Source organism: Chenopodium quinoa, unplaced genomic scaffold (assembly GCF_001683475.1).
Source record: "Chenopodium quinoa cultivar QQ74 unplaced genomic scaffold, ASM168347v1, whole genome shotgun sequence".
Taxonomy (NCBI): domain Eukaryota; kingdom Viridiplantae; phylum Streptophyta; class Magnoliopsida; order Caryophyllales; family Amaranthaceae; genus Chenopodium; species Chenopodium quinoa.
This window is the reverse complement of record NW_018742345.1, coordinates 7,310,059-7,321,706: the sequence shown is the minus strand read 5'-3', so window position 1 is coordinate 7,321,706 and position 11,648 is coordinate 7,310,059.

Sequence of the window (11,648 nt, the reverse complement as noted above, 5' to 3'; positions counted from 1 at the left end):
GAGTAGTCTTCAGGCAATATCCCCTAGCTTGAGGAAGATCGTTGTGGACACCTAAAAATGTCTCCTAAAAACCAAACCCTATTATGAACAACCTTTCACTGCCTTTATTGGACGGGGTTGAGTATTTAATCTTTAGAGTACTTAAATCCATGTTTCCATTCAATACATTTCATAACCGTGACATAGTACATGTTCCGTGTCATGGGAATTTCTCGTGTTTTCTCCGCGTTTACCCTAACACGTTTTATCCTCCGTTGGTCTATTTTGTCCCGATTCACACCAAAGTACCCCGGGTCACGGGAATCCTTGCCGTGTCGCGGCAACCTTTGTCGTGTCGTGGCTTTATTTTTAGGGTTTATCTTTTCTAGTGTTCCGTGCGATCCCTACTCATTTCCTCTATAAATACCCCCTCCTTTCTACAGTTCGGGGCATCAAATTATTCTTTCTTCCTCTCATTTACACCAAAAACCATTCTCTTCTCTCTCTTTCTTATTCTAAGCCTTAAACCTATATTCCTAATTACACCATTTGTAATTAATATAATTTCCTAAGTACAAATAACTGAGGGTTTGGACCAAATAAACTCTACATTTATTTAATATAATTTCCATTTGATTTATATATTTTTTTTTATTGAAGTTAGTAACAATTTATTCATAATGTAGCAATTTAAAGGAACGCGCGAAATGTAAGTAATTAATTAATTTAATTACTTATTTTATTTTAATTTTTCTAGTATCATGATTAGGTTAATTTATATTTGATTTGACTAACGCTATTATTGTTAAATTGCTTCCAATATTAAGTTTTATTCTATTATTATTTATTGATCACCATATTGCATTTTAAAGGGAATATGTAACTGAAAATCACGCCTAATAAGATAATTTGGACAACCAGTTTATAATCCTTTTTAATCTTGTTGTTTAATCAAGTGGTCACAATATTTTAGAATAGGAAAAATTGCTCCCATTGATATGAACTTTGACTCGTTCGCCCAAATAAATCCGAACTTTCGATTATTATCTATCACTCCCAACTTTAGGGGGTATTAATTTCTATTGCACCCAACAGGTCATCCAACCTGATGTAGCAGGTTACCTAGACATGTGTCAACATGTGATAGGTCCAAAATTATAAAAAAACGAAAAAAAATTAAAAAAAAACTACCAAACCCAGCCCCCACCCTATCCTGGAAAACACCACACCCCAACCCCCACCCCGCCGAAAAATCAAACCCTTCCTCGAAAACCCCTCCCCGCTACCGAAAATTGCCGCCCAGCCACCCCTTCCCTTCCCCCACCCCCGAAAACCCCTCCCCCACCCCTTCCCTTCCCCAAATCCCGCCCAGCCACAAAAGAAATGGCCACGAACGAAATTAGCCACCGCCCAGCCACCGCTAACGAAATTAGCCATGAATGGCCAAAATCGGTCGATTTTTGGTTAAAACCAACCATTCAACCTGAAATTCGGTCGATTTCGACCGTTTTTTACCATTTTGGTGGTCGTTTTCAGGGAGAAGTGCGGCGTTTACTGGTGGTCATTTTCAGCGGCCGATTATCCTTGGAAAGGGGAGGGTGGTCAGGCGTCACCGACACTAGGAGAGGGGAAATATGACTGGGCGGCGACCGACGCTCGAGGGGAATGGTGTTGAGCTTGTCGTGGGTTGCTGCGGGGTAGTCGTTGGTGGTAGCGGGCTGCTATGGGTGGCTCGGTTTGGTTTTAGGATTTTTTTTATTTTTACATTTTTCATTTTTTTTCTTTTTTTTCAACCAATTACATATTGCCACATGTGCAAAAAAAATTAATTGACAATTGTTTACCTGATTGACCGGTTGCAAGTCATTTGGGTGCAATAGAAATTAATACCCCCTAAAGTTGGGAGTGATAGATAGTAATCGAAAGTTCGGATTAATTTGGGCGGACGAGGCAAAGTTCAGATTAATGGGAGCAATTTCCTTTAGAATAATGTGTTGCATTACTATTCAACCAATTTAGTCTAATGATAGTTTGGAACAAATTGAATATTTTATTTTTAAGCCTTCGAGATTGCAGGAATCACTTTTCATTATAAGAATCGAGTAGAATCCAATACGAGCGAATGTGACTCCATGACTCACTTCGTACCATCATCCCCGATTTTCATTTCGTGATTCCTAACCATATGGATTTAGTAATCTCATGGATTATGAATGGGGAGTAACCTTCATGGGTCAATCGTTGTTGCCTATCGTTGTCCCTTTATCGTGGTTGCCTTAAATGATGCGTGAAGGGTATACATGTTCCTTAAAAAACTTGTTGGAGGCTCCCTACTTTCCTTGTCCCTAATCGTATTATATCAATTCCCACTTCCTAAGAGTGCCAAGCATATTCACAACATGCTTAACGTCGGAGCACTTCGAACGACGCCAATAATTTGGCGACTCCACTGGGGAGGATTCTTGGTTATTTATCGATTTGAGTGATTGGTATTTAATTAAGATGAGTGGATGAGACTTGAGATATTCTTGAAAATTATTCTTGTGATTAATTTGGCATTTTTGCATATGCATAGACGTTTTAACGTCGTATCTCAAGTCTGTCCCGTAGGAAAAATTTGATAACCTGTTCATGAGCGAAGAAAACAGAGGCACCAGTCAGATTTCCTGACTACCGCGCCATGGCAAAGCTTGCCGTGTCACGGCGCTGGGCACCGTCACGCGGTGTTTGGCACCGTGACACTGTAGAATCTTCCGTGTTTCTACCGTGTCATGGCAGTCTTGAAATCCTTCAAGTAGCTTTATTTCTCTTCTCACAGTCAGCTTCCTTCGGCTTTTCTGAAAAAACATGTGTGTTCTACATACTTCTTAGCTCCAGAGGATTTAAGCTCTATCAACCCAAAAATGCTCATGGCAATAAGGGTTCATCCGAGTTTTTAAATCCACCCAAACCATGGACTCGAGTTCGATTTCATCACGAACTCGAGGAGCCGCCCGTTGGCATACACCCTCAAGGGAGGCTGCCTTGCTAATGCGTCCAAACTCTTAACTATGGTACCCTTTTAACACCAAATAAAACCTGACCATAGTTGAACATAGAACTGGACCTTAGGTTGCGAAATTTTCTTTGCATCATTGTGCCTGTTCTATGTGTGTATATTTGATCATTGATCCTAACCTTAACGATCTTCCTTTGTCTATGGTGGAGTATTTTATGACTAACAATTGGTAAAATCACATAAAAACTTGGAATTAATTACCGTGCCATGGCAAAAAACGCCGCGTCACAGCAATCAGTACCGTGTCACGGTGTCCTATACCGCGCCATAGTGTAGGTTTGCCGTGCACGACATTTGCGCCGCAACACGCTGCCCAAGTTTAAGTCCAGTCATCACCTATTTTGGTCTTCCGTGCTAATTTGGTCTACGTGTTGGTCATTTTGGTTATTGTTCACATGTCTAGCCATACGATCATACCAGCAGTCTTATAACATCACTTAATCACTCACGAGTCAAGTATAGTCCACACACTTTCTTTATGTTCCGACTTGAGTCGTGCACCATGTCGTTTATGATCTTATACTAGGTTCATGCACCCTTTTTTCGTCATAAAAAAAATGAGTGGAGTTTTTCTCACCTGTTTTCAAATGTCTTTTTTTCCCTTCCTTTCCTATGTTGAGCAATGAGTCAAACAATTAAGTGAACTGTTTTATTTCACAGTACTTGGTCAAGGAGAACTGTTTTCCTTTTGTCTATTCTTAAATCCAAGAAGCGTTCAAAGAGAACTTCGCCATCTCCACATTACTTATCACCTTTCAATGGCTTCTAAGGAGGATATTGAGATCATTAACAGGTCTATCGAGAGATTGTCTACCATGATGCAAGCGCTCACTACCAGAGTCAACACACTAGAGCTAGACAATCAAAACAATGTCACTGTGGCTGCAATGGACAAGATCAAAGAGCAAATGAGTAAGATCTCTGAAGAATTCACCTATGTGGAACAACCTGCCACCTCTTTGTCCATAAGGGACAGGCTTCCTGAAAATTTTCTCCACTGATATTCAAAAGTTCAAGCCTATTGACAATCCAATATTCCATTTGAAGGCGTTATCTACAACCATGGATCTTAAGGGATTGGACGTAACACTCTTCCCTATGATGTTCCCTCTCTCCTTTGAACATGCTTGTCAACATTTTTTTATTCCCTAGACGCCAAGCGTACGACGACTTGGCAAAATGTCACCGACATTTTCGTGAATCGTTATAAGTGTAACATTCAAACTAAAACTTTTGAGCGAGAATGAAGGCTTTACAGCTTATCTGAACAGGTGGAGGGAAATGGCTTCACTCTTGGTAGATCCTCCCAAAGAAAGAGAGATGGTTTGCCTCTTTATTCAAAATCTGACTCACAAGTATAGGGAACATCTTAAATTTTTTTCCACATAACACTTTCAAAACTGTATACGACATCGGCATCAATATCGAGGATGATCTAATAAAGACTTCTGGTAGTAACAATAATAACACTTGGAAAAACAAGAAGAACGACCATCCTTCTTCTTCGTCTTCTAAGCACAAAAATACTACCAACAATATAAGCCAAGTTAATCTCAATGAAGTGTTATCTCTTGATGCTCCATTGCCCAAGAAAAGGAGAACTTACAATCCTTTAGGAATGACTTATGATGCGGCCTTTGATCGCCTTTACGGTCAAGGCTTGATCACACCTATTGGGCCATTTTCAGAGCCAAAACCTGAAGAAAGGAGCGTCAAATGGAATCCCAATTCCCATTGCACGTACCATCAAGGAAGGGGCCACACTACCGAGCAATGTTGGAATTTGAAGGACGTCATTCAAGACTTGGTTGATGCAAACAAACTTCCTGCCCCTCCAGGCGGCAAGAAGTAATGAACGCATGGCGCACAACAGATCCTTTGTGCAAGATTTCATGATTACTTTTATTTATTCTTTTTTTATCATTCATCTCCATTCCTCTATTCATGTCTAGCATAGGTTTTCCATTTCAAATTTCTAATATGTTTCATGTGTTTCATTCACCTTTTCCATTAATAAAATGAGCATATTCCCTTACATCTTGATCATAGAATTTTTCATTCACTCATTAAAAAAAAACAGAAAAACAAAAAAAAATAAAAAAAAAATCAATTTTCGAACCGAACACAAGGTATACCAATGATTTAAGGTACCTTTGCAACCCATTTACTCCCCATTAACCACTCAATCACATATCCGTTTCTTCATCAACCACTTTGAGCCTTGTCTAATGATTGACCTTGTTTATTCAACCCATATTCACTTAACCCTGGAATGGGAAGGTGTGAAATTTGTGTAACATTCATATAGCAAGTTTAGAAAAATAAAATGTCTAAAGGCAAGCGTTAATCTTTGATATGAACACGTCTCCAATTGCGGTTCTCATTGAGTGCTTAGTAATGTGCCTGAGAAACATGAATGCTAAGTGAGTGATGGACCGCATGATATGAGATTTCCTACATTGATTCAAAAGAAAAAAAAAATTCAAAACAAATATATATATATATATATATATATATATATATATATATATATATATATATGAAAAATAAAACTTGCAAAGTCCAATACATAATTGCATATCTTGAGGGGCTTCTCTCAAGTCTTAAGCCTTTTACCCCTTTCTTCCTTAAACCATCAGCTCAACCACATTACAACCCTTGAAAGACCTCTTTGAGGTATACATACACTTGCGCAAAGTTCGTTTAGAGCTACGTCCGGCCTGATTTCTAACGTATACGTAGGCAACCTCACACTGAGGTGCAGCCACATTCATATGAATGATCGAATTGAAGAATATCCAATGCTTATCCCTATGACCGTATCCATCTAGAGCTAGACTTGGGGGCTTGAACCCACATCATTTAGCCTACCTAGCCTAAAGGTTCACCATTTTAACTCTTCTCACATCTCCTTCCATCACCATAGCCTTTGCAGCCTCACCTTAGTATCACTTTCACACACTTCTTTCACACATACATAGCCATATCATCTTTCCCTTAGGAACCCTTTATCGTGAAATCTTGTTTCCCTACCACGCATGCTTCATAATCTTTCAAGACAACATTCATTAGAAAAAAATTATATACTTGCTTAGCTTCCTGACCTGAGCAATATTCATTGTTTCACACATCGCATAATGTACTGAACAACATTTTTATATCAATGATTTGTAATCATACAAAGCATATCGTTTTTAGCTCTTTGACCTAAGCAACGTTCATTATGCAATAATCGCTTCATCTATATGTGTGCTTAGCTTCCAGACCTAAGTGACGTTCAAGATCGTTTCTTTACACCATATATGATACTTAGCTCCATGACCTAAGTTTATTCATTTACCGTGTCACATGATGTAATTGTCCTTAGCCTCCTGGCGTAAGAACATGCATCATGCATACACTATTTTCAAGACAAGCAATTCAATCCATACGATTCATTTTATCTTGCTCAACAGGGAAATTTGAAACTTCTTCCCGTTTTCATTTTTTTTTTCTTTTGGGGAAATTCATATACTTTTTCAAAATTTTCTCATCGAGGGAAGTTCAAAAATAAATGTCATGTCTTTCTTTTTCGGGAGAGAGTTGGTACCCTCAATTCGTTTCATGACAAAAATGACGGAAACTTTTTGCTTTTGCAATTTCGTGTTTGTGCACACACGCACTCACCCAATACACATATACACACAATCACAAGTTATACACATGTTATGTCATGTCAATTCAAGCTTGGTCAAGTTAGTTGGTCAAGTCAATCATAGTCTATACGAGTCCCTTGGCAAATTTTATTTTGCATGTCTCATCTACAACCCACGTTCGGGGATAAGCAAACCATCTACATCCCACGTTCGAGGATAAGCGAACCATCTACAGCCCACATTTGGGGACAATCAAACCAACTACATCCCATGTCCGGGGACAAGCGGACCATCTACAGCCCACGTTCGGGGACAAGCAGACCATTTACAACCCACGTACGGGGACAATCGAATCAACTACAGCCACATTCGGGGACAATAGAACCACCATCATTTCATAGCGTAAGGTTCTCGATACATAGAGACTTGCAATCTTATTAGACAAGTTTTTCCTCAAGCATGGAAAATTGTCGGTCGTTGTCATCTCTCAAAGCGAAGAAGTCAGTGATTACATCATATGTCGACTTTCCTCAAGCATGGAAAGTATCTCAACCGGTGGGTTTCTTCAAGCATATAAACTACCAAAACCATCTGTCGACTTTCCTCAAGCATGGAAAGTATTATCGGTGGGTTTCTTCAAGCATAGAAAACCATCAATTCATATGTCAACTTTCCTCAACCACGGAAAGTATCATCCGATATATTTCTTCAAGCGTAGAAAGCTACCAAACTCATCAGTTTATTTTCCTCATGCGTTGAAAGTATCTCAACGAAACGTCATACGGTGGATTCCTTCATGCATAGGAAGCTACCAAACTCATTTGTCACCGATACACTGGTGTCAGATAAGCAATCTATCCCTGATATGTCCAATTTATATAGTGTTTTACCCTCGTTCCGTGGTCATAATTAGTAGTGTTTTTGGCTCTTTATGGCCATTTTTATTACTAATTTGTGTTTTCTAGTGTTTTCGTAGTTTTGGTTGAGTTTTACAAGAAATTGCACTTTTGGAGAATTTTCCCGGGTTTTCATGGATGAACTACGGAAGTTAGAAGGACACGACCATTTTTGAAGCCCAGGATCAGTGAGAGCCGGTGATTAAGGGCTCGGTATGTGATACCGGGGCTATTGGATCAAGTAATCAAGACCCGGTGAGGAAATCCGGATTGGGCTGAGGAATCGAGCCCAATCGAAATCCAAGCCTTGAAGAAGAAGCCAGGCCCGATCGGGCAAGCATGCGCCCGATTAGGCGAGCGCGCGCAATGCAGCCTCAAGGAAGGAGTCGCGCCCGATCGGGTGAGCGTAGGCTCGATCGGGCGCAGCATACCAGTAAGGGGCGTTGTAAAAAGGCGGGCCCGATCGGGCGGCCCTTCGCCCGATCGGGCGCGTGTTTTTCTAAGTAGCTGATTAGTTTTGTTTTAGTTTTTGTTTTAGGAGTGTTTAAGTACGAATTATGTACGTAATTTTGGATTACCTTCTCTTTTAGACTTTCTCTCTCTACTTAGGATATTTTTTCTCTCTTAAATTCTCTCTCAACTTTGTTCTTAATTACATTCATTAATCCAGATTTCTTTGGTAACAATTTCTTCCCTTTTAATTTTAGTTATTTTATTTACTTCTTTTATTATGTCTTGCTTTATTTATTTGATTAGTTTAGTTATGATGATGCTTGAGTAGTTTTATTTTTAGGGTTTATGGGGATCCAATAAATATTATGAAGGGGTAAATTTGTGATTATTGATTATCAATACTTGGTTAATTTCCTATTGATTGATTTAATGCTATGAAATTAGGTTTGGCCAGATTTAATTGTATGAGTTTAGCAATATTAATTCGAGATTCGACATATGAGAATTGATGTTTAGGCTTAGTTTCAATAGGCGGACTAATTTATAAATGGTTAAGTCGAGATTCGACATATGAGATTTAATACCGATAAATTAACTCTGTGATTATAATACGTAGCAAAAGCCCTTTATAATCTGATTAATCAATGCTTGATGATTGCTTATTATGATTTGCCCTGTATTATTGTTTATTAGTGAACCTATGCCCTAAGTCTTTTAATATTTAATTTCTCCCTACTTTATTTCCTCCGATCTTATTCTTCGTAGTATAGTATTTAATTACAACAATATTTGTTACCTTGATAATTTAGATTATAATAATTAATTAGGAGTAGAAAGACTTGTTTCCCTGTGGATTCGACCCTACTTCCCTATCTACTTTAGTTAGAGGACTTAGGTAATTACTTTTGATTAGGGGATACGACTTTACCCTGTCAATCCCTCTACTCTTTTATCTGTGGAACTAACATTTTTCTGCAGGTATCGACATATAAAGAGTGATTTAGGATCGCATAATGTCTTAAATCATTCTCCATCCATATCGACTACTTTGACTATCATTTTCGAAACTGTCGTTTCTACAAACTCAGTCAAAGAGAGTTAGATTTTTAGAGAGAGAAAGTTTGTGCTTGGAATTCTTGTTCTTAGATTCTATAGAGAGAAACTTGATAATTTGATGATTGCTAAATTTGATCTCCATTTAGTGAATGGATGAATGGAATGTATATTCTCTCAAAGGTTTTATGAAATGGAAACTAGTGGGGCCCGATTAGGATAGAAAATACGGACTGCAATCCGTTATGTATTTTTGTAAATCTAAATACGGTCTGCGTACCGTTGAGTATTTTTGTACCTTAATATTTAGATTAGTCCTAATCATAGATACTAGTAGTTGCATTTAATTATGGTAAAGTCTTGATGATGGAGTTTCTCAGAAGACGTAGGCATAAAGTTGCAAATGAAGACCTTTTGAAGATTTGAAGATCTCAAGGGGTCATGCTAGTTTCCAAATGCATCTATATTTATGTTTTCCGATATATATATATATATATATATATATATATATATATATATATATATATATATGTTTATGTATATGAATTATATATTAGGTGCATGTTTAGGATTTCCCATGTTGTGATGAGTAATTAAGTTCACTTAAATCAACCAACATAGAAACCCTAGGTCCCTAAATATTGAGTAAAAACTTGCCATTCCAAAACAACACTTACCGGCCGAACGAGGGTAGTGGTGGGCTACGCCAAAGTGAGGCATCACTACCTTTCATAGGCAGTAAGGCATACCGGGTATGCAAGTTGGTTTTGGTTGTACTCAACGATATGAGTGATTGTAGACACCTAAAAATGTCTCCCCAAAACCAAACCCGATGATGAACACCTTTCACCGCCATTATTGGTCGGGTTGAGTATTTAATCTTTGAAGTGCTTAAATCCTTGTTCTATCCATATTTTCATTTCATAAACCAACCCAGTTCCTAGCCCATTTCCCCAAACCATTACTTATTTTTCTTCTTTTCGTGTCTTTAAACCCAAAATAATTCATTTCGTGTCCTTTAAAATCAATTGTTTCGTGTCCTTTTTATACAAACGTGTATTCCATTTTATTTTAGTCCATAATCTGTGTTCAATGATTGATTATATGGATGGGGCTTGAAAATATCTTTCCAACGATATATTATAAGCCCAAATCCGAGTTATAACCAATAAGTTATGACCAAAATATTAAGCCGAGCCCAAACCGAACCTAAGCCCACCTTACCTACGGCCCAATAATCATATGGAGGGTCCAAATGATTTAATCCAATTCCTAAACCAATTAGGATTAATTAGAAACTCCTATCAGTTTCTAAAAGATACTAATTATCCTTTTTGAAAAGATAAGATTAAAGAGTTTGAAATTGAATAAAATTCCTTTTTTTTGAAGTCCTAATTTTATTCGAATTGAAAGACATTCAAAGATAGACAGATATTATTTTTGTGCCTCATAGTTTTTATCCAAATTTTATATGGTTTGATATCCCTTGAAATTATCTTTCCAATGATGTATTATAATATCCATTCCGAGCTATAACATAAAAGATATGAATAAAATGTCAAACTCTATCCAAAACTGACACCGTCTCACTATTTCTGATATATCTTTTGTTCTAAAAAATATTTTCATCTGATTCTAATTGGGTTAGAAATTAGAATTCAATAGATTTCCAACGATATCTTATTCATCTTATTCCAATATCTGGATCAAAAGATATGATAAAAACAAAAACCGCAAAAACTGAAGTCTATCATGTTTTATTCCGATTTAATTCGGATCTTATCTTATTTCTTCGACCCTTCTTTTTTTCTCTATAAATAGAGGTCATATCACCCCTTTTCCAATCATTAACAAGCTTGATCATCAAATCCTTCTCTCTTTTACACCAAAAATCATTCTCTTCTCTCTCTCTCTCTCATATTCTAAGCCTTAAACCTATATTTCTAATTATACCATTCTTCCCTTAAGCACTCCAAGGAGTCCATACTTAACCCGAGTCCTTAAAACAAGGCGTGAAAGGTAAAAATAAATAAGGCTTTGGACCAAATCAAATCTACATTTATTTAATTTAATTTCCATTTGATTTATATTTTTATTGAAGTTACTAACAATTTATTCCTGATGTAGCAATTCAAGGAAACGCTGAAAGTGAGTAATTAATTCACTTAATTACTCTAATTATTTTATATTGCTAGTATCATGATTAGGGTTATTATTATAATTTGATTTGACTAAAGATATTATTGTTGAATTGCTTCCAAAATTAATGTTAATTCTATTCTATTTTATTTTTGATCACCATATTGCATGTTAAAGGGAATATGTAATTGAAAATCACGCCTAATAAGATAATTTGGACAACCGGTTTAGGTTCCTTTTTAATCTTATTGTTTAATCAAGTGATCGTAATATTTTAGAATTATATGTTGCATTAATATTAAACCAGTTTAGCATAATAATAGTTTGGAGGGAATTGAATATTTTGTTTGTATGCCTTTGAGATCGCAGGAATCACTTTTCATTTTAAGAATCGAGTAGAGGCCAATATGGGCAAATGCGACTCCATGACTCACT